Genomic DNA, 25142 nt, shown 5'->3' with positions numbered 1-25142 from the left:
TGGCATGTGCCCAGGTGCCTTACTGAATCACGGTCTATGTCAGAAAGTTGACTGAGACGCGATTGGTTTCAGAGTATCAATTGTGACTGCAGTGAAGGAAGGGGTAGAGCATGAATCTTGAGCTATTCACAGCTCCCCTCACTAAACCTGAAACCACATGGGCTTCATTCCAAACTTGCCAAGTTTCAAGTGCTCCTGGGCAGAGTTCTGATCCTGAGCAAAACTGAGCCTCACTGGCTGAATTTTGTTTACAGTTTTTAGGGTTGTTTGAACCTGAAACTCAAAGCAAAGCGTAGATGGGTGTGAACATGCCTGAACCAAGAAAAGGGAATCGCTTGCTCCCGTAGGAATCAAAGGGCTGAGTTTCTCACAGCTCTTCCCAAATCCCCAGAAGTCAGCCATTACAGGCCCACTTCTGTCCTTTGTCTTCCCATGTAACTGTTTTGAGCTCAGTGGGATTGCACAGAGTGTGAGTTAGTACAGACTGTAACCCTGCATTTCCCCTAAGGTTAAGTTAAAACCAAGTTACTGATGCAGGATGTTAACAGCACTATACCATCCCTCACATCAGGTAATTACTTAAATATTTCCAGATGGTGAGGAACATCTCTGGGGAAGCCATTAGAAAATTGCAGCCTCACTGTGAAAATGGAGCCCAAAATTTGCTGTAATTTATCACCTTGTCAATCGCATTAGTAAATGCACATCAGCATCAAGTTGCCCTCAGTCCTTTAGAGTGAAATTTTGCCCTCAGAGGCAGACCTCAGTTTCCCTTTGACTTCAACAGGAGCGGCATGCATGTGTGCTGTAAAATAATCACTATTTAATAATAATACACCTGCAATTCATTTCTAGATGGAAAAGAATGAAAGGTGCTGGTTTGAAACTGGTATATGCGCACCTAGTTGAGAGGAATACATTTTTGCTGTTAGTCTAATACAATGCTGGCTGGTGTTACTTTCTCAGAGTCTTCAGCTGCTGCATAGTTAAACTAAAGAAAATATAGGGCCCAATTTTTATTTATTTTAGCTCTAGAAGTATGAAGGACCTCAAAGTAAAACAGTAATTTACTCCCATTTTAAGGCCCCTTTACACTGGAAAAGTGGTGTGGAGGATCCCAGTGTAAATCTGACCAATAGAGTCCAAAGCATGGATATTTAACCATTCTGATCATGGCCTTGTGAAGTTAAATATATGAATTGATTAATAATGTGCAGATAAAATTGTTTTACCATTAGAGAGAATTTAAACCCTAGCAACTCTTAAAGGAGCTAATGAATTTAGGGCTCAGTCTTGCAAGGTGCTGAGCAATCTGCTTCAATCAAACTATCCATTTGGCTCAGCCCATAATCAAGGGGGGGAAAACAGCAAAAAGTTCCATTCATTTAAATGATAAATACATTTGAGGAAACCGTGTGATCTGCCCGGGGACATTTCCTGAGCAGAGTGCGGGTCTGCAATCTCAATCTTTTAAATCAAGTTTATGTGAAATACTCAGTCCATATAAATCAATAAGGCCCAGATCCTGCATAAACTTGTTGAACTGCACTTCGAGTACAATGGGACAATGAGCTCATAGCATGTGCTAAAGTGTTTGCAGGATTGGGGCCTAAATGTTGCTATTTTCTCTTTTTATTACTATAATCGTCTAATTAAAATTTATCGACTGTGCATTCCTCCCTATACTCCACACTAAACTTTGTTAAGGACTGCTTTGCAATTCCCATTTTTCATGGAGTGTCTGTACTTACTTCAATTTAAAAAAATCACAAAAAGGAAAAGAATCTGCCAGGTGAATTTATTCTCTATGAATTATTCACACTGGTCTAGATTCAAGAAAATAGTGAAGCCCTTGCTGAAGTCCACACCTCTTCAGGAAAGCACTTAACCTCATGCTGCACTTAAGCATGTGTTTTACTAGAGGCCTCAAGTCTGCTAGTTACTGTGATGGTATGAGCACATCTTAGGTCCAGATCCTCAAAAGGTGGTTAGGTGTCTAACTTCTATTGAATTCGCTAGGAGGCACCAAAATTCCTTTGGAAGATGTGGGCCTTAGTGACTTCCAAGAATACAGCATCAAGTTAATTTAGATGATCTGCAGTTCATACTACAATTTGGGAAGTGTTGTTTATGTGATGGTCACCAGGGCCATGTAAGTTGTGTCTAGCGATCTCTGTCTGTCTAGTTATCTGTCTGTCTGAATCACAGAAGAGATGAGATGGGGGCTCCCCCATTACTTTTTGAAGATATTGTTTATCCTTGAAACTTAAAGGACATTGAACACTGACATCTCTTGCTGATAACTGGCAGGACGGATTGTAGTTATTGTCACTGTCTCTGGAGGCGACTACAGTTTTCATTCTTTCCAAAACTCTGTGATGAATATATGTAGCTCAGGTAGAGCCTACATGCTTATTCCAGAAGGAACTGAGCTGGGAATTTTTTGTTGGTTTTGCCAAACTTGGGGAGGGGCCCGGGGATGGGGGGGCGAGAGGAAGAGGAATAAAAAAGCCAAGAGGAAATAAAACACAAAAAGTCTAGGGATGAGATAGCTACTTGTCTCACAAAATTAGCTCTTTCACTCCCACTGAATAGCCTTTTACAAGAGCAGTTTATTTCAATCCCCTTTTCTTCCTGAAATGAGGCTGCAGTGAGGAGCAATTACAATGAATATTTCCCCTAATCCCAGTGCCGCTGACACATCTACTGCCAGCTATATTAACTCTTTGATGGGCTAGTAAATATATAAATGCATCTTGGTTTTTCAGACATTCGAATATTAAACTTCTACATTTTGTGCCAGTTCCAGCTCCCAAGGTGCCACGGATGATACTGGAAGTTGACCTGGGCCCTGAAACTGACCAACCAACATTGGGCCCAGTTCATCAATGCCCCAGAGTTCCCTGGAGTGAGCATCAAGGGATTATAAAACCCCCTGCCCAGAGCATTCCCTCTCTATGTAGGTGGAGTTCCCGAAAAGGTGTAAAGTTGGCATAGCCAGTTCTACTCTCCCGCAACAGGATCTCCCAGTGCACAGACCATGTTGGAAGATAAAAAGGACATGGGTGGGATGACACTATGTCTAGGCTATTCCTTGTTGCCAAACAGCCCCTGGCAGCTAAGCTTATATTAGGGTAACCCCTCAGCCTTATCTAACCTCTGCAGGGGGCCATAGTGGCCTTCCAGCCAGTCTGGCATAGGAGAGGTTCAACGGTAGCAGATATCAGCTCTGCAGCTGGCAAGAATTTGATTCATGATGTATTAATTGTAATGGAAATATTGACACTTTGATGGCAGTCATCTTAAAGTTACTGCCAGATCAAGACCTTATATTTAAAACAACATCAAGGTTCAAGGTTCGATTCTGCAGGTGTTGTAGGTGCAGAACTCCCAAGGAAGTCCATAGCAGTTCCATGCACTGAGTGGCTGGATCCTTAGAACTGGCAGATGCAGGTTAAAAAGCCAGAAAAGTCTCAGAGAATATCCTGCAAGTAGTCCTTAATGAAATCAGGGAGAGTTTAGGCCATGCTATGGAATGGACTCTCATTCTGGTCACAAAGTGAGATAACCTTCAGAAAGGAAGGAATCACGAGCAAGTGCTAACTGAGTCTAAAGGCAGTCCAAATTTTCCAAGCAAACTGAAAAATGTCACAGAAAATCTCTGTTCCATTAAAAAAAAATTTGGTTTTTGATTCAACAAAAATTTAAAAATAGGTTTTGTTTTTTAGTATTTGGGGATTTCACCGCCCACATTTCTCTTCCTGTTTTCCTTCTCTCTTTTCCAGTGGGGAAAACAAAAAGAATAGAAAAAGTAAGTAGAACAAAAATGGGGGGGGCAGGGTACCAGTTTTCTGTGGGTGAATAATTAAAGAACATTGAACAAAGCAAACGTTTTTGGAGGGTGGTGGGGGGGATTCAGATTTTTGGTGGAAAACCACATTTCAACTGCCAAAACCATCTGAGTTTGATTTGCTTAAGGTAGTCTGAATGTCTACTTTAAGCCCCAATGTTACTTGTAAATATCTAGCCACTGATTGTATTAGACATCATAAAAATCGAGGGATATCTGGGAAGAAAAACAGTGCCATAAGCTTTGACTCCATTAAATTGAATCCTGGACTGACATCGTGTTTTTGGAGGGACAGAGCAGGAAAACTGACCATTGCTTTGCTAAAATATACTCCTATGGGGGCTTTCTGTTCTAAAAAAGGGTGGGTGGCAGATTGTACCGATACATAAAGCAGCCAGAGCCCTGGGACGTATAGGATAACTCCCACCGACTCCATCCAAAAGCTGTGCCCAGAAGGTACAGTTCTGTAGCTGTGATGTGCCAGGTTTCTATACATCATGAAATTCACTACTTATCACTACAACTTAAGTGTTTGTCCTAATGAACAGTTAACAGGCACAGCCAGAAATCCAGGGGCCTGATTTTTAGACTTGCTGAACAGTCATCTCTAGCAAAAGCCAGAGAGGTGCGGGTGCTCAGCCTCCCTGAAAATCTGCCCCTAAACGGAGTTGTTCTTTAGTGTCAGTCTCCTAAAACACAGAGAGGCAACCAAAGTCTGCTGTAACTAAACCTTCTTGACCCACTTCCTTATAAAAGCCCAGCAGGTGTGGCTGTGCTAAAAGTCGAAGCAAACAGTGCCATCTACTGACGCCGAGGCATTATTGCCTAATGCAGACAACAACCAAATTCTAAATGCTGATCAACAGGAAAGCTATGCATTTATTAAGGCAGGGATGTTCAAAGGCTCCCTGCCTTAGTCTCGTTTGGAAATACTACTACTTCAACAAGTAATATGTGTAACATTTATTAAGCACACAGGAGCCAGGTTTGGCAGGAAGGAAGGCACCGCGCTTCTTACTAAGGGCATGGCTACACTTGCAGATGTAGAGCGCTTTGAGTTAAACCAGCCTTCGTAGAGCGCAGTAGGGAAAGAGCTGCTATCTGTCTACTATGACAGCTGCAAGCATACTGGTGTGGCCACATTTGTGGCACTTGCAGCGGCATTGGGAGCGGTGCATTCTGGGCAGCTATCCCACAGAGCACCTCTTCCCATTCTGGCGCTGTGGCTTGTGGGAAGGGGGCGGGGAGTGCAGGGCATTCTGGGACCTGTCCCAACGCCTAGTGATGCATCACTTTGCATCCCAGCATTCCCTTTGCTTCTGTCCACATTTGGCGCCATCTTTCAACATTTTTTGTACTGCGCGCTCTGTCTTCCCTTTCGGTCTGCGGGAATGGAGCCCAAACTGCTGTGGAGTATGCTGACGAGTCTCGCCAGCACGTCACATTTGGCAGTCGAGTTATTCCTTATGAATCAAAGTGACAGTGAGGGCTCCGACGATGATATTGACTCGAGTAACGCATATAACACGAGTTTGCTTGTGGCATTCAAAGACATGCTCACCACTGTGGAACACCACTTTTGGGCTCGAGAAACAAGCACTGAGTGGTGGGATCACATCGTCATGCAAGTCTGGGGTGATGAGCAGTGGCTGCAGAACTTTCGGATGAGAAAAGCCATTTTCATGGGACTGTGTGAGGAGCTCGCCCCCACCCTGTGGCGCAAGAACACAAGATTGAGAGCTGCCCTGATGGTGGCGAAGCGGGTGGCTATTGCAACCTGGAAGCTGTTAACTCCAGACAGCTACGGATCAGTCACTAACCAGCTTGGAGTGGGGAAGTCGACTGTTGGAATCATTTCGATGCAAGTTTGCAGGGCCATTAAGCACATCCTGCTCAGAAGAACCGTGACTCTGGGGAACGTGCATGACACTGTGGATAGCTTTGTACAAATGGGTTTCCCTAACTGCAGAGGGGCAATAGATAGCACACATATTCCAATTCTGGCACCAGCCCACCTAGCCTCTGAGTACGTTAATCGGAAGGGGTATTTCTCGATGGTTCTCCAGGCACTTGTGGATCACTGTGGGCTTTTCATTGACATTAACACAGGCTGGCCCGGAAAGGTTCATGACACACGCATCATTCAGAACACTGGCCTGTTCAGGAAGCTGCAAGCTGGGACTTTTTTCCCAGACCAGAAGATCACCATAGGGGAAGTCGAAATGCCCATTGTGATCCTTGGAGACCTCGCTTACCCTTTAATGTCGTGGCTCATGAAACCCTACACAGGGAGCCTTGACAGCAGCAAGGAGTGGTTCAACAACAGGTTGAGCCAGTGCAGAATGACTGTGGAGTATGCTTTTGGCCGTTTAAAGGGCTGCTGGTGCTCTCTGTATGGGAAGCTGGACCTGGCCGATGACAGCATCCCCACGTTTATATCTGCATGCTGTACCCTCCATAACATTTGTGAAGGGAAGGGTGAAAGATTCACTCAGGCATGGAACTTGGAGGTTCGACACCAGGAGGCTGAATTTGAATAGCCAGAGAGCAGGGCTATTAGAGGGGCCCAGTGCGGGGCTGCAAGGATTAGAGATGCCTTGAGGGAGCAATTTGAGGCTGAAAGCCACCAGTAATGTCTGGTGCCCTGCACGGAAGTGAAGTGCAGTGGTTCTAATGTTAGTAGGAATCTGTGTTTGCTATGCTGACTTTTCTTTCCTGGGCTAAGATATCTTTTACTTTATGCAATAAGAAAGAATATTTTCAAAGCCAAAAAATCCATTTATTGGAAAGAAAATTCATTTATTGAAAAGAAATACAAATACTTGGGAAACTGAAAGAGCAAGGGGGTGGGGTGGGGAATAATACAATCATAGATTTGCGTATGTCCTGTTATCATACTCAGCCTTCCTGTCTGGAGTGCTGTGCAATGAGTGCTGCACTTCAGGATGGCTATACTGCATGGTGATGGGGGTTGAGTGCAGAGGGTAAGGATCATAGTTTTCAGGGCTGGGTGGTGAAGCTACAGGTGTTGGAGGCAGCTGGTGGCAGTAAGAACCCAGATGTTGGGGAAAGTGGGTTGGATATGACATGGGTGCACAAGGGAAAGAGTTTTCGGCAAGGGCTGCAGGGGGGCTCAGGCACGTTAGTGCTCTGCCTGCATGGCTATGAGCACCTGGATCGAGTCCACTTGGTGCTCCATTATGCTTATCAGCCAATCCGTGCTGTGCTGCTGGAGCACCGTGCTTTTGTGCTGGCGCTCCACATTCTGCTGGTGGATCCTCCTTTCACTGTCCCGACACTCCTGCACTTTTCGATTTTCATTACTTGAATGCTGCATTACTTCATGCAACATGTCTTCCTTGCTTCTTCATGGCCTCTTTCTGATTCTTTGGAGTCTTTCGGCCGGTTATAACATGGACGGCTGAGATCTCAAGGTTGCATCTGTAAAGGCAAAATGCAACTGTTAACAGAGGCAACATTGTTCACACCAGACAGAGCAATGATTCCCTTGTACTTTGCCCATTCCAAAGTGAGTGTACATAACCCACAGGAGCCCCAAAATGGTGAGTAAGCACAGGGTCAAGCGTGACTGACTGTTTCACGGCTGTACTGTCCTCTGGGTTTCTGTGGCTTGGGGGGAGCCAACAGTGCAGGGGGCCCCTATACTGAACACTGTCCCCACATTTTCCACAGGAGTTCGTCCTGGAAGATATCTCGCTGCTGAGGGTAACCTGGGAAGCAAGGGAGGGTCTTCTACTGCAATGCGGATTCCACCCTGGCCCATATGCAGCTTGCCTGTGTGCAGCAATGGTCCCCCCACCCCTCACGGCACAGTGGCATGGACAAGTTAGCTTTACTGGGACAAGGAACACAGTGGCTCTCCTGAGAAACCTGCACAAGCGCATTTCCCATGTTCTGGGTAAGACCTTTGAAGAGATCACTGAGGCCGATTACCACAATGTGAGAGACCTAGTTTATATCAACGCCCTATTCCGCATTTAGGCATGCATGCAGCCCTAACCCTCCTCACCCCAAGAGCCCGCACTGAATAACTTCCTTCCCAAAATAAAAGCCGCTTACCGGGAACCTCCTCTAGTGTTTGTCCTTCCCAAAGCACCGGCCGCCGCGACTGGCTACCTTCCTCCTGGCTTGAGAACAGCTCCTAGCTGCATGCATCTAGGGATGCCGGGGTGTGTTCCTCTGCTTCAGTACCCTTGCTCTCGCCTTGCTCCTCCTTCTTCTCCTCCTGCCTTGTTGCACTGTGCTCTGAAGTGGTACTCGGAATGGAGGTGGGGTCACCCCCAAGTATCACGTCCAGCTCTTTGTAAGTACAGCAGGTGGCGGGGTCAGCACTGGAGCGGCTGTTTGCCGTGCAGGCTTTGCAGTAGGCATTCCGCAGCTCCTTCACTTTAACCCTGCAGTGCAGTGCATCCCGGTCACGGCCCCTTTCCATCATGTCCCTTGATATCTGCCCGAAGGTATCATAATTCCTACGGTTGGAGTGCAGCTGGGACTGCACAGCTTCCTCCCACCAAATACTAATGAGGTCCAGCACCTCGCCATTGCTCAATACTGGGGCTCACCTGGCACATGGAGGCATGGTCATCTGGAAAGATTTGCTGAGAGCACTCCCCGCCTGGCTGAGCAAACAGGAAGGGGATTTTCAAAATTCCCAGAGAATTTAAAGGGCAGGTCTGATGGTTGGTCACCTGAGGGCAGGACAGTAGAGTTCAAAGGAATGACCAGAGTGGCTAGCACAGGCATTGTGGGACACTTCTGGAGGCCAATCAGAGTCCACTATAGGACCAGGGCATCCACACAGGTGCCACAGCACTCCAGCAGGGGTGCAGCAAATGTTATTCCACTCGCCGAGGTGGAGTACCAGCAGCGCTGTAGCCGCAGAGACGAAGTGCTCTGCATGCCTTGCCAGTGTGGACAGGTAGTGAGCTAGTGTGCCCGGGGCTCCTTTATTGCACTGTAACTCGCCAGTGTAGCCAAGCCCTAAGCAAACAAGCACTCGGCTCAGACTGAGTCTGCTCAGGCTTCTGGAAAACATGTAATTCACAAGGGCCATGTTTAGCTGCTTAACACAGGTATTGGCGTTAGTCACTCCTCTACTGACATGATACTATTACTGTTGTTGTTATTTGTTATTTGTATTGCAGTAGCACCAAGGGGCTCTGATCATGGCTCAGCTATATGAGGGGCTGTACAAACACATAACAAAAGGTGGTCCTTGCCCCCAAAGAGCTGACTGCTTAAGTAAGGATCCCATTTCTTTATTCACCCCCCCAATTAGTAACTTGATAACTGTCCTGAAACTGGAAGCCTGTATTTTGGGGGCCCAAGATCCTGAGTTGCAACCCCAATACAGTATGCATGCAGAGTAGCAGCCCACTACCGATGCATCCATGGATGCATTGCACAGACTTCCAGACTGTCAGGCCAATGCCCCAGGAAGCTAATGTTGTCTCAGAAGAATTAATCATTGATGTAGCAGAAGCCAAGGAATCAGATTTGCTTTTTAATTTTTTCAGGGAAGCCATCCTCGCTTTGCATAGCCAACTGGCCTTCCCCTTCGTGAAGCTGATGTCTTCGAGGAATTCAAAAAGCCAGAAATTGCATCAGTGTTCAGCACAGCTGCTGACTGTTCTTTTTGCTGCTGTCACTTTATGCAATGCTCCTTACATGATAAACATTTCTAAGGGCATCTAACCACCAGTGGGGAGGGGAGCTGGAGGACAGGGAATGGGGGATGGGCCAAAAGAGAAGAAAAATTCTTGCATTTTTAGCCTTTCTTCCAGATTCATTATCCAGCTCCTTTCATAGGCTGCTAAGAAGTTAATGCTGGAAAAGATGTATTAGGCTATCCTCTGCCAGCCCAGGATTGTTCCATGTGGCACAATCATTTCACATAGTACAAGGCTGGGAATAATATTGGGGGTGGAAATAGTCACTGCATCTGCCTGGTTCGACGGTAACAACCAACCAAACCTGGTGTTAAAATATAGATTGACTGGATACGTGGGGCTGGTGTAAATCAGTGTAAATCCACTGAAGTCAATGGAGCTACAAGATTTGCATCCGTTGAAGTCTGGCCCCACACACTGGGAAGGAGTTTTCTTTTGTAAGGAGAGACCGCTCACTGCACAAGAAACGTGTACTGCAGGCTGAAAACGTGCTGCTTTATTCAACTACAGAGCAAACAGAGTGTGTATGGGGGGTGGAGGGAACTCCCATTAACTAAACAGGAAGGGATGGGGCATAGCTTCAACCCATAATATTCTGAGTAATCCAGTTAATCCCTCAATGACCATTTCACAACACTTGCATTGATAGCCTCCAATTGATCAGAGACAGCATAAGCAAACCTTTTGTTCAAAACCCCGTTGAAACACGTTCTATTCCCAGCGCTCTGGTCTGGGAGTTTTCCTTCCACATGTCAGATTTCTGGGGATACCAGAAGTGCAACACTGGGGTTTGTGCAGGCTGCAGAATTTTGTAGCACCAGCAGCCCTGCTCCAGACACCAGAGTCACATGGATGCTTGCTAGCACCGCACATGCTTTTGCCTCTGTATCCTCTTTAACCCTGCTGAGTTTCGGCCTGTGCAAAGGGACTGCAAAATAATAGGGTATCAATCGGGACCCCTCTGAGTGGATCCTGCAGGGATTTGGGCCAAGTTTATAAAGGAATTTGTATGCCTAAAGAGGCAGTTTGGTGTCTTGTGGGACTTTCAGGAGTGCCTGGGGGACAGGCCCCCTCAACTCCCACTGACTTTCAGTGGGAGTTAAATACCTAATCTGTAGGCCTTGCTGGAGCCCAAAACATTCCACTTCACTTCACAACATAATCTCGTTTGGCAATGTGGTAAACCCCTCTTAGCACCTAACTGTGTCCTTAGGTGCCTATAAGCCTTTCTAAACCTGGCCCAGTGTCGATACTGAGGCCTCAGTCCAGCAAAGCACCTGCTGAACTTTAAGCAGTCCATGAGCTGCCAGCACCTGCTGTGCTGAATCAGACTGGTGTGCCTCATTTCCATCTGGAGATCCTCTCTTAGAGCTCACCGCTACCCTACTCACACCGTAGGCCTGGTTATTCGACGCATTCTGTTTTGCCCTGAGACGCTGCTGTGCTTTTCACAGTGTTAATGAAGCGGCTAATTGTAATACATAGTTCCAACAAGTTGTTGCAACGGGACACTGCAATGGGATCATGGAAGAGTAGAAAACCGCTTTCTCTTCTTAAAGTTGCCAGCACTTTCATTCTGTTGGTTTGCAGATGCTCATTTTCCTTCATCCTTGCCCAGGTATAAGGCTATTAGCTTTCCTCAGATAGGTAAGAGCCCTAAATGTTCCTCTATGATACACAGGAACAATGCCCGGAGGCCCAGAACACCTGTATTGCCATCAGAAGACGCACTGAAGTCAGTGGGATGACTCACATGTTCATTGTTAAACATTTATTTTGAGTGCTTTGCTGGATCAGGACCTATGTGTTTTTGCAAGTGATGCACCCTGCAAATTGAATACATTACTGCAAACTAGATGTGTCACAACCTGATATAGCCCCCCTGTCTGGATGGACACCAGTTTATGAGTGGACCCAACTTCTGGATCATCTAAGCCCCATGGGTTTGTGTAGTAACTGATCACTGTTGCTAGCTCTGGATCTCTTAGGGTACATCAACACCGCAGCTGGGAGTGAGTGTCCCAGCCCAAATACACAGACGTGCCCTACTGGGGCTTAAGCCAGCACACTAAAAATAGCATTATGGATATTGAGGCTCTGGTGGAAAATTGAACGCAGGAGGGGCAGGTGGGCTTGAGAGCCCAAGCTGCTCCCTAAGTCACAGTGTCCACACTGCTATATTTAGTGTGTTAATCCAAGCCCTGCTAGTGCAAGTCTGTCTACCTGTGCTGGGAGTCTCTCTCCTGCTTCAGTTTAGGCATACCCTTAAGCACACTTCCAGGTTTAGACCCTGTGTCTGAAACCCCTCTTGGGCAATGGGTCCCTATCGTGCACCCTGGAACTAGTGCCACCGCCCTCCTGAGTCCCAGTTGCTTATATATGTTCCCCCCAGAGGCCACCAAGCAGTGCGAACTCTGGTTTCTAGTTAACCTCTTCAGGAGCAACAAAGCAAGAAAGTAAGGAATGCAGGCTTAGCAAAGGAATTTGCTTAGCAAAGGAATGTCCTAACCAGAGTCACTTTACTCTTAAAGCACATTAGAAAGGTACATCTCTTTGAAAAACTAAATTCTGAATACATCCCCTCTGGCTCCCCACTCTGGTCTCATCTCACCCCTCCTGTGAGTCTGAGATTTGGTCAGCATCCTCCCACTAGGCCGCCCAACCTGCCCTCTTGGCCTGGTCTTCTGCATGTGGCACTGATCTGTTCTCTTGCTTCGAGAAGCAGCTTCCTTTTAAAAAGAGTGTCTGCCCATCTTTTCCCTCTGCCCAAACTGAGGAACTGCAGCCCCTTCCCCCAGCAAGCCTTCTCTGCAGAGACTTCATTGTTCTTGTGGATGGGTCTGTAGTTCAGAGATGATCACAGTCGGTGGCCCTGGATGGCTATCTCATTGAAAGTCTTCTCTGAGGTGTCCCACACCCATAGCAAGAACAGAACAGTGGATAGGGCAGACTGACATAGTCAAGATTAGGCTGGTTTGCAATCTGCTCTGGATGTCTTAATCCAACACGGAAGTTACAATCCAAAGTGTGGGTTACAAGGAAAGTTCCCATCCAAATGGAGTTCACAGTTTAACCCAGACATACTCCCAATCTGTTACAACACTCATCAGAAACAAATATGCAGTTAACAATCACCTGGGCTTCCCAACTCTATTTCTCTATTATCAAGGCAAGATGCCAGGAGGCCAGTGAGGAGGTTATAGTAGTCAAAGTGAGAGGTGACCGGGATTTAGAGAAGAATTTTGGCCGTAGGGATGGAAGAAAGTCTGGAATTTGAGAGATGATGTAGAGGCAGAAATGGCAGGGTTTGGGAACATCTGCAATACAGGGAAGAAGGAGAGAGGGATCAATGGGACTATTTGCGTGCTTCAAGTTAAGCACATGCTTAAGTGTGTGTCTGAATCAGGGCCAGAGTTTGGTAGTATCCAGAGTATTAGAAAGGAGAAGAAAACATAAAGATTCTTACTGTCTGCAAACACCTAGGTAGAATCAAACTCCCTCTGCAGCCAGGAATCGCTCCACGCCAGGATTGAGGTCATTGCCTGGACAGTCTAGGAAATCTGGGCCATTCCTGACTGGTGAACAAAGCCATTACATCTGTTCCTGCACTAATAATCCCTTAATCTCCATTAGATGTTCCATGCTCAAAAAAATCCTCCGAAAATACGAACAATCATTTAGAAATATAAAGAAATCCATTAAATCATTTTGTTCTAAAGTAGAATCAGCTGAGAATATTTAAACCAGTAAAACATTAAGGGCTTTCAATGTTAATGCCAAAACACTGCCCTTCACTTACCCCACAGATAGAAATTGCATCTTTAACATGCTACTGATTCCTAGGCTTCATTTGGCCTCCCACCCCATTAAAAGCAATGGGAATCTAAACCCTTGCACATAACTTTGAAAAGAGACCATCTGTCACCATACCAACAGAGGATAGGATGTGTGCACAAAAATGGGGCTTGCTTTAGTGCTTGTTAACAACGGTATGCATTAGGGCAGTAGCAATATATCACTACAGCTGTACCAACTTGTGCCTGGTCTGGTCTTATCTCTTTCAAGCAAACTCAAGCTGGACTGTCCCAGCACTTAACTGGGAGAATTTCAAGGAAAATCTAGATGTGGTGTGGGTTGGTCAGCATGTAATCTTCATCCCTAAGAGTCCAGGTGGAATCAATGCTTCACTCTGGTGTTTCTGCGCTGTTGGAGGGTTATGCCTTCATAATGAGATGTCAAATGCAAGTCTTGTGTTTGTTGTTTCTCCCATGGCAGTGTATGCAGAGTAGGGGAGTGTGCTGGCCAATTCCAGCTCTGCTAATTACATTCTACTTTTCTAAATCCCCTCTACAGTTGCAGCTGGATGGAGACTCTTCTTCCCTTCAGGCGTCTTTGCAGTGTTACTGCAAACTGTCATTTAGCTGCTTCATCCTGCCCAGATGCATCCGATGAAGTGAGCTGTAGCTCACGAAAGCCTATGCTCTAATAAATTTGTTAGTCTCTAAGGTGCCACAAGTACTCCTTTTCTTTTTGCGAATACAGACTAACACGGCTGCTACTCTGAATCCTGCCCAGAGTTGGCTACAATTCACTATTGCTTAAAGCAATTCCTATCTCACAGTGCTATAGAGATTGAGGCTTAGTTAGCAAATGGAGTAGATACAATGTGCTTTGAGATCCTTGGATAAAAATATTGCTGAAATTCATATTGATATATCTGGTAATTACTCTGCATTGATTGTCTGGCTACTGGCCAAGCACAATGGTGTCTGTCCACTATTTAATTACAACCCCCAGAGGCCCTAACTCCATACCTATATAATGGACTAAGAGCTGTGCTAAAAGCAAAGCATACAAACAATGTCCTCCTGCCCTGCTGGATTTTAATAGGTGGAAACCAAAAGATTCTATAAGTAGTTGAGGTACATTGGGCTAGTGACTTGTCGCTTCTTTCTATTGTGAGGGTACGGTGTCTCGAGGTTCATTTTATTGTATACAGGTCCTTATACCATCCTCATCACCACAGTATCTGCATGTAGTGATATGATCGTTGGCTCATTCTCTCTCTTGTCCTCTCCCCAGGGGGTGAGCTGGGACGCTCCTTGCACAGATACTAGAATTCTAAAACATTATCTCCCAGGAGAAAATTCATGAAGTGGTAGATTCCAAGGCCAGAAGGGGCCATTGTGATCCTGTAGCGTGAGCTCTTATATAACACAGGCCAGAGAATGTCCCCAAAATCCTAGAGCAGATCGTTTAGAAAAACATCCAATCTTGATTTTAAAACTGTCAGAGCTGGAGAATCCACCTTGACCCTTGATATACTGTTTCAATGATTAATTACTCTCACCGTTAAAAATATACAATTTATTTCCAGTCTGAATTTGATCATGTTATACCTTTCTCTGCTAGATTGACAAGCCCACTATTAAATATTTGTTCCCCATGTAGATACTCACTGTCCTTGCAGACGAGAAAGATGAAATGTGTGTTTATATATATATGAAACTTCACTCTAGGGGATGGAGTATTGTTACATGTTCTTGTGGGCACAGAGTATAATGAGCTAGCGCCTGTGTTCACTTCCCCCAACTGAAGAAATTCAAAATATTTAACTGTGTTTCTCATAAGCCCTGTGCTGAGAACAGTTAATTCTTCTTCTTCTCATGTGGCAGAAGCGTGTGCTTTTGAAGCAGAAATATGAGTCTCATCTTTGCTATTGATGTGATGTTCTAAGTGAATCATAGAATCATAGAAGATTACGGTTGGACAAGACCTCACGAGGTCTCAAAGATGCTCAAAGCAGGACCAACCCCAATTAAATCATCCCAGACAGGGCTTTGTCAAGCCAGACCTTAAAAACCTCTAAAGATGGAGATTCCACCACCTCCCTAGGTAACCCATTCCAGTGTTTCACTACCCTCCTAGTGAAATAGTGTTTCCTAATATCCAACTTGAGACCATTACTCCTCGTTCTGTCATGTGCCACCACCGAGAACAGCCTAGCACCATCCTCTTTGGATCTCCCCTTCTGATAGTTGAAGGCTGCTATCAAATGTCCCCTCACTCTTCTCTTTTGAAGACTAAATAACCCAGTTCCCTCAGCTGCTCCTTGTAAGTCATGTGCCCCAGCCCCCAATCATTTTTGTTGCCCTCCGTTGGACTCTTTCCAATTTTTCCACATCCTTCTTGTAGTGGGGGACCCAAAACTGGACGCAATACTCCAGGTGTGGCTTCACCAGTGCCGAATAGAAGGGAATAATCACTTCCCCCAGTCTGCTGGCAATGGTCCTACTAATGCAGCCCAATATACTATTAGCCTTCCTGCCAACAAGGGCACACTGTTGATTCATATCCAGCTTCTCGTCCACTGTGACCATAGCAGGTTGTAGTGACAACACTAAAATCTCTCTCTGCACATATATGCACCCTGGCACCATAGTATCTAAGCACCATGCTACCATTAATGGATTTATTCTCCCAAAACCCCGTGAGGCTGGACAGTGCTATTATTCCCATTTTATAGATGAGCACCTGAGAGGCTCCTAGAAAGAAAACAAGAAATTTGCACTTGTGCTGGGATCCAAACCATCTCTTCTGACCCCTAAACCACTCAGTGCCGTACTCACTAAACTATCCTGCACCCTCTGTTCTGGTTTCAAATTGATCACAAAAGGGTTTCCTCTTTCCTGCCCAACTTCCCAGTTAACTCACTGGGTTGAGACTTTTTCTTGTGGAGTTAAAGGTCATGAACTGTCTTCTCAATTTGGCATTCACTGTACATTGTTAGCTGCCAACTGTGGTTTTGTGTGTGACCGCAGATAGACAGTTATACCATGTTTATTGCTGAGTAATTATATAGCCCAAGAAGAAAAGATTACTAACTATAGCCATGCTAGAAGGTGCTGATAGGGAGAAAGATCAGATGCAAATCTTAACATGCAAATGTCTTTTTTATTCCCACTCATTCTTTGGCAATTCAGTGAAGTCTTTCTCTGAAGACTGCAAGAAAATAATCTGGTCCCTTCAACGACATAGCTGTTTTATTAAATCAATCTTCAATCAACCATAAAAGTGAAATGTAATTCAGCCTCTTGAGGTCGAAATGATTGGTCAATAAAGTATTCAGGGGCTGTATGCTAACCCAGAGTGTCAATGCATTCCACTGTCATGTATTCACCTTCCACACACTACTTTCTGCTCTTGAAAGTTTCAATCCTGATCTGACCTGATTCAAAGAAAAATGGACCCGCAAGTCAGCCTAATTTTGAAGCCAGCCACTGCAACTCTGATGAGGGCAATCGCTCCTAGGAGAGGAAAGTAAAACAGGATGATTTGTCCTCCCATACCGGAGTCAAGTGCACACTCTTGATCGAACAGCAGGCATTTGACACATGTAGGGGGAGATCAAGGCTTGTTCCACTTCCCCTCTTCGGGCAGATGTCACGGCAATACAGGAATGTCCTGGGGCCTCTCTGCAATAACAGTGCAAGAAGTGGGAAAATGTGTCAGGGAATTAGAAAACTGAAAAATACAGACATTTGGTATTTTTACACACAGTGGCATGGCTTTGTGTGAGTGCCACTTTCCTCCCACTGCTTAAAGCATTTTTTAACCATGTCTCTTGTAAAGAAAGGGTTTTTTCCCCCGTCTTTTTTTAAAAAAAGCATTTTTCCCTCACAGTAAGATTTCAGAATTATTTATTATTACCAACACAGCATCCATCATCCATCACACATTGGCCATCTTCTATTTTGTTAATGCCTTTACCATGCCAAAATTTTCACATCTTATTAAAGCCACTTGATATCGTATTATTCCCCCACACAAACACTTCCCTATCGTATGTTCTAAGGGTGGTTTGTAGCCTTCACCAGAAATAACACAAAAACTTTTACAGCATTTCACAATCAAAGAGGGGTTTTTTTCCCCTGGTTATAAGAAACTTGGGTTTTTTTGCTCCTGCACGATATGAGCTATTGTGAAATGCTCTTCACTCCAGCATTATACATTTTGGATGAAGGAGGATCAAGGATCCTTAAAGTGAATAATATAGTTCCTGGTATGTTTAGATATGGGGGAATCCACTGGCTTAATTAATTAATACCACAGTAATCTGTAGACCCCATAATTTGTCTGCTGGATTCATCCCACTTCTCAGTACTGTTATCATTTAGGATGACAGGGGCTTTGGGGTTTCTTAGGTGTCTTTATGAACACTGACCCTCTTCATTCACCTATTCCTGCAGTGAATTCAGAACTGTATCTTTCTGCCCCTATCTCTCATCTCCTCATTAACTATATAACTCATCAAATGAAATTCTGCTGACTCCTGGCCCCAGAGAGCTTACTGTATACAGACCAGACAGACAAAAGATGTGGGTGTGGAGGGGAAAGGAGGTGAAGCGATTGTCCAAGGTCATACAGTAGTGCAATGGTAAACCCAGGAGTAAAACACAGTGTGCTGGACTACATTGACTCTCAAACAATACAGATTTAGTTGCAGGGTACCATATTGTTAAGAATTCTAGGATCAACTCCTGAGAGACACTGAGCCCCCCACACTGTGCTGAATCCAGGCATCTTTACTTGGTTTTTGCTCAGTTCTCACCCAGACAACACCCCAAGTTAATGAGCCCCTTGACTGCAATTGCCCATGCTGATATTTGTCAACACACTTGGATGAATACAGTGATGCAGCCACAAAGAAAGCTAGATCATGCTAGTGACACACTGCCCCTAGCAAGGGATGGTGCACAGGTACATCCATAGGGGCATTGTGTTCACCTGTTGTGCTGGGAGGCATAATTGGCAGCACCTTTTTATTGGATGTGCCATACTCCACTGCCTTTTCCCTCCCCACTGGCTTCTGGTACAGAGCACTGGCTGGGTATCCTCTGAGTGCACAGAGCTATGACCCAGGTAGCCCTAACAGGATGTGTGTGTTATTGGGTGATACCTTATGCTCTGCTCCTTCCCTGCATTGGGGTTAGGCACAATCCAGCCTAAAGAAACCTAGGGAGGAGGGAGCCAGAAGCAAGTAAGTACATCTGTAGGCCTGGTGCAGAAAGGATGCAACCAGGAAGGAGGAGAGGGCTGGGGAATGCAATTGCATCTATGCATTCACACCCCTACATTGTCAAAAGATTCTTAGATGGCCAGCACCTCCTTCCTCCATCTAATCTACCATCAGACAACCAGCCAAAGAAGAGAAATTACCATTTTATTCAGACCGTAATTTGAGTAACTCAGATGTTCCTGACATTCACTTTTTCATTATTTTAAAAAAGTGGCCCCAGAGGCTGATCTCCTGGGCTGCAAGGCCTTAAGGAAAATAACTATTTAATGAGATGATTTATGTTCTATTTATCCTCCCACCACAGGCACAAACACGCTATTGACTCTTGGGCATTATTTGAGAATCAAGCCATCCCACCTAGGATTCAAACATTGACTCAGACCTTTCCTGTGATCGAAATCCAAATTAGCCAGGGGCTTTTTTGTTGCGGTTTCTGGGCCTTTTTAAAAAGGTGTACCTGTTTAGAAACCAGTGGAAATGTTAAAAATGCAGATCGTTTTGACAATGCCCTCAACTCTTGTCTCCCCAGATAGCGCCGCTACTGTATCTTGTCTATAGTTGTTGAAGATTAGCCCTTCCTTTAGTAATCTATTTGAGATTTGAATGTGTTTTAACATTCTGAATTGACCTTGCTCCTAGAAGTGCCTGGGAAGATGGTAAATTAACAGCGCCATCTACTGGTCATAGTAGAACATACTTCTCGGAGTCAGTTGTCAGAATGGAATTATCGTCTCCCCAAGAATTAAATGCATTTTACTATCCTGTAGTTCTGGTATGGTTACATCTCACAGGGACAGGCAGAGATAGAAAGAATAATAAGCACAGATTCATGAGTGTCACAGTGAGGGTGGGAAAAGTAAGTAATCAATGAATGTTCAGCCCTTTTGAAAATCAGACCTCTTATATAAGGAGTCTATATAAGGATTTAGAAGTCTACCTTTAAGTTCCTATTTTTGAAAATCCTGGCTTGTGTATTTATTCTGTGCCTCTGTCCTCGGAATGTATAAGGCTGTTTAAAGAGAACTTTGAAATTCTGTATCAGCGTCCTGAGGTTGCTGCATTCCACTTACATATTTTTCCTTTTAAAAGGAGAAAGAAAACCCCCAAATGACAACATTTATATATGTTCATTCAAAAGTACTTGCACTGTCATGGTATAAAGAGCTGTATCTATGAATCCCTGTTCAGGGGATTTTTCAAGCAAATTTGAAGAAGATATGATTCCTTCCTTTATTTCTCAGGTCTACTGTACTGTGCATGTATGTTGTGTAGTCATAGTGAAGGGTACAAGATTGAGCACTGTAGAGACCGAAGTCCACTCTTTAGCCATAGAATGGATACAGCAGCAAACCAGTAAGAGCAGTGAAATCTTTCCCCACAACCTCCCACTCAATGTGACTCAAGCCTGACTGCGTTCCAATAGGTGAGGTTCTCTCCAGGGCCCATTCAAACATTGTCCCTTCTGTCTGTTTCTCTGGGTACCTTTATAACTCTCATCTGAGTGACCAACAAGTGAGTGGCTACTTAGTGCCGTTTGTGGTGGTAAGGTTCTGCAACTTAATCTTAAAGTCCAGAGCATTTCATAGCAATATGGTCTGTATCTGTTTTAACAGAGACAACCAGGCAGCCTGTTATGATACCAACTTGCGTGCTAATAGTCCGTTCTATTCATCGGAATGGAGCAGCAGCTTACAAATCCATGTGCCATCCTATTACAAAGGAAATTATGTGGGGTGCAAAGGCAATCTCTCTTTCCTGAATAAAAACTATTAAAACTGGGGCTCCAGGGAACTTCTTAGGAGTATAGTTTGCTGTCTATAGTTTTCATAATTTGTATTATTTTCACAGCTACAGCTACACTGCATCCATATTACTTGCATGACATTTATTCTTTAAATCTTAAAATAGCTACAGTGTCTAGCTCAAAATCATGTTGCAAAAGTAGGATATGATCAAAGAAAACCTAGAGAAATACATCCAGGGACTATGTTCCTGCATCTCCCCTCTCCACTTGTTGTCTAAGAATGTAGAAAGTAGATGCACTCATGGGAGACTCTGTCTGAAAGAATCATCTCAGAAATAGCATCTGTCTAAAGAGAGAGGGGAGCTAGAGTGGTAAGAGTTCTTTGCAAGAGTCAGGCTAGGAAATTATGTATACAGGACTCACACAGGCTAAACATAATCCTGCAGACTCCAAAGATCCTATACAAGATCCAAAAGTTACATTTGTGCGTATTATTTATTATGCAGTGGAATTTGGTTTTAGTGGCTCCATGGATCAAAAAATTGCCTTTTGATTATGCCAATCACTGGGGCTGTCAATTGTAAAGTTCCGATTGGAAACCATTTCTCTGATGTTTTTTTCAAAGACAGGAAAAGAATTTCACAACTTTCTAAGTGCCATTTGCCTGTAGGTAAAAAATGTCACAGTATCAATTAGAGCCAATTACAAGCTGACTGGCCTGTCTTGACATTAAAATGTCAGGTGGAATTTGCTCTGCTTTTGTAAAATGGAGATTTTGCTTCTGTGCATGCGTCTGATTTGGAAAGCTCGCAGGTTTATGGATCGGGACAGTCATGATCATTTGGATATATGTTGCTCAACTCAGTCCTTATTATAGGATGTGTGTGTGTGTGTATCTAAATGTCTGACTCCATTTCCTACAGATTTTACAATCCAGTTTCTATGCTTTGGCTGTATATTCAGAAACAGAATCCTCCCTCCCGTTCCCCCTTCATCTCCAGATTCCTATCAATTGCATCAAGATCTGTAATAGATCCATTATCTCTCTAATGTATATATGTTTTCTGAATGGATGTCACATCCTGTTGACTCGTCAGACATATCCCCAAAGAGAGAGAGAGAGAGAGAGAGAGAGAGATGTCTGTGAGTTTGTCAGCTATGTGTCTGTGCTGACTATAGTATAGTTCTGGTTCTATGGGTATAATGTGTAGATACAGTAGCCAGTGTGTATTGTCTTTCTGAATGCACTGATGTCAGGTTTTTTTAGAAGAAAAACCTGTTCTGCAACTGAGCAAGCATCACATTTTCTTTTTGCACAGTGGGTCTGAAACTTACCTCTATCCTTAAAAGTCAGATACTGCTCTATAAATAAATTGCAGAGTACTTGTTTCTTGACTGTGTGTGATTTTGCTTATTTCACATGCTGAACAGGGGCTTTGGGGTTTCTTAGGTGTCTTTATGAACACTGACCCTCTTCATTCACCTATTCCTGCAGTGAATTCAGAACTTTATTTTTCTGCCCCTATTCCTCATCTCCTCATTAACTATATAACTCATCAAATGAAATTCTGCTCCCACCCTTTAGAGCGCACACTGAGAATGTGGGAAAATGAGCTAGATAAGGAATACATAGGTTAAGCTACTGGGCAGGATTCTAATCTCCTGGCATATTTTCGTGAATCTGGTATTATTCTGCTGACTCCTGGCCAGGAGTGTGAAATGAAACTGCACTCAGGCTGAGTAACTAGCCTTTGTGATGGGATGGAATCCATCAACTCTTCCTACTTCTGCAGCTATTCTAATACCTGGGCTCCACCAACCCTTCTTGACCTCTGTGCAGGGTGTTGGGCCAGTTGGCAAAGATCCTGAGGAAGTGAAATGCAGCCAGAGGCTATATTACTTGAGCTGGCTGACATTTTTTGGACAGTGGTTCATTTGCCACAAAATGCAGTTTCAGGTCCACGGAAACCATTGGCCATGTAGTTCCAGTAGATCTAAGTTGGTGTAGGGGCATAGAGTCTGCACATGGATGGCCCAGGACTCCTGATCCCACAGGATTTTCTGCCTGCTCCTACAATTTGCTCTGCATAAGGAACAGATCATTCTGACTCCATAGAATGACTGGGAAGAAAATGCCACTGCCTTCTCACAGCTGGCCTATTTGGGCCATTGGGGTTCATATGTGACCCCAGGACCTCAATGTCAACTGGCAGAAGGCACAGAGTTACAGGGATCCCTTGGGATCACCAAAGAATGTTGTGTAAGGTCTCTAATGAACGCACGTGTCATACTGGTCATCATCATCATTGTGGGATGTGTGTACAGAAAATATGTGAAGACTTATGTATATATACTAAAAATATGTTCTCTAAATCTGTGAGTTAAGACAGCTCACTCAGTGGTAATCCACATACTTCTGACAGGCAAGGGGAAAGAGACACTGATCTCACTCTGGCCGGTCATAGGCATATTGACTATTGTATCATTCACAATAAATGCCCATTTCTAATCTGAGCAAAATGCTAATCAATAGATTATGGAGGCTGGAGGAAAATACAACAACAAGGGTTATCCTGTTTTGAGGTAAGATAATGAATTTTTAAAACTATATCTGGGGTATAGATGAACTCCCAGGTAACCTTCAATCTGTGAGGACAAGCTGCCAGTGGGCTTGCCAGGGGTCTCAGTCAAACTGGTTGAAAATGCTGGGGAAAGAACTTGGGTCAAGCTATCTTGTCAGAAATAGGGGAATGCCTGGTGAGTTAAGCTTAGTCTCTAGAAAGCATGTTATGATTTGGTTTGATATGTAACCGCATCTAGAGCAGCCTTATATCCTTTGCAGATGGCACACAACTGGAAGCCCATAGCTCATGCAGAGCAGTGGGTTGCATCTACTCTGAGCAATTCCCACTGACTTTGATTAGAGCACGAATAACATACCAATAACTAAAACCCAAGTAAAGACAGGATTTATGCTCATGATTTTTAACAAGAAAGGCTACATTAATAATTCAGTAAGTTTTTATCTCTGAAAGAGAATTTTCAAAAGAAACCTCTTTGGATCCTTAATTAGCAACATGTTTGTCACATTCCTGGCTTATTCAGAAGAGAATAAATTCTGAAATGTTGCTGCCTTCATTTCGAGCTCATTAAGATTGTATGTGCCATTATAAATATGATACCTGTAATTTTACTCACTCTTTGAAAAAAAAAAAACACAGAGATCGACTTAAAAGAACCTCCAATGCATTCAAATCTCGTTCAGCTAAATACATTCATTTGTGTGTTCATGCCATCTATAACTTATCCAATTTGTTCTACAAAAATGTTGCTTTTTAGAGGAAACACGGTATGTCATTCAGCTTGGAACACCAGAGATAACTCAATAATGCTAATACTACTGTTACTTTACGTTTAACCTGTTCATAAAATAGATGTACATTTATCAGTATAAATCTTGCCATCTTTAATAAAATCTCTATCCACATTTTCAGCTGTTTGGCCAAATTGAATTACAGTCAAAGAGTGGTACAAACCTTCCTTAATGCAGCTCATTTTCTGATGGTTCATAGGCAGTTACGCAAGAACATAATGGAAAGTAGCAGCATAAATTGATACAGATAAACAGTGGAGTTGACTCAGTAATGACAAGTATCATTTTCTCCATACCTAAACTTAGCAATTTTTTAATCTTTTCTAGCTGAAATATCAGCAAAAGTTCAAATAAACTCATATCATCTGTTTTCTTTTGTAACTTTTCTTCTCTATTTTTCACTTACTCCTTTATTTCTTTACATATCCTTCTCTTTCCATCTGAGATTGTGAAAACTATTATTCATTGCATGATAGTGGCGCCCAGACCCAGATTTGTAAAGGTATTTAGATACCTAATTCCAATTGAAATCTATCAGAGTCTGGCATCTACATGCCTTTAAAAATCAGTCTCTAGAGACCCCCACTAAAACTGGAGCCCCATTGTGCTAGACATTATATGTCCACAGTCCTTGCCCTGGGGAAAGTTTAGATTCTAAATAGAAAAGACAGAGGGGGAGAAAGGAAATATTATTAGCCATATTTTACAGACACAGAGAATAAGTAACTTGTCCCCAGTAACAGATGGGAACTGAACCCACGCTGTCGGAGTCCTAGGGCTGGTGTACACTAGCATTTAGTTTGCAGCAAGCTGGACTGTAAATCTACCCTGAACTAACCTGCTGTGGACTAACTGTTTGTGTGGACCTTGCTGATGAGCCCTAACAGTTTCTAATGCACTTTGATATAGTTGACTTCAATGGGACCGGGTTTTTACCAATGAATTTGCTCCCATTGAAGTGAATGGCAGAACCTCAAGAGAGTGCAATGGGAATAGAACTTGTCAGTAAACAGTAATATAATTATGAAAGCCCAAGGGCTGGAAGATCCAGAATGATGGAGCAGTCTGCTCCCTATAGTGAGGAGAAGGGAAAAAGCCAGCTGCGGCCAGCTTCATTTGCATTGATTACAACATTGTTTACCCATAATTCCAGCTACTGATTTTCATTGTTTTGGTTGGAATTTGTTTAGGTTTTAATGAGTAAATGTGATAATAGATTATTATCAGTGCATACTCATGAGAGAGCAGAGGAATTCTGTGACTGTGGCCTCAACAAGGGGCCATCCTAGGTATGTCTACACAGCAAGAAGACACCTGCGTCTGGCCCATGCCAGTTGACTCTGGCTTGTGGAGCTTGGACTGTGGTTTCGCTGTTGTGTAGATGTTTGGGCACAGTCTGGAGCATG

The sequence above is a fragment of the Dermochelys coriacea genome, chromosome 2, assembly GCF_009764565.3.
Source record: "Dermochelys coriacea isolate rDerCor1 chromosome 2, rDerCor1.pri.v4, whole genome shotgun sequence".
Taxonomy (NCBI): Eukaryota; Metazoa; Chordata; order Testudines; family Dermochelyidae; genus Dermochelys; species Dermochelys coriacea.
The sequence above is the reverse complement of the archived record's forward strand: the minus strand, read 5'-3'. Positions refer to the sequence as shown.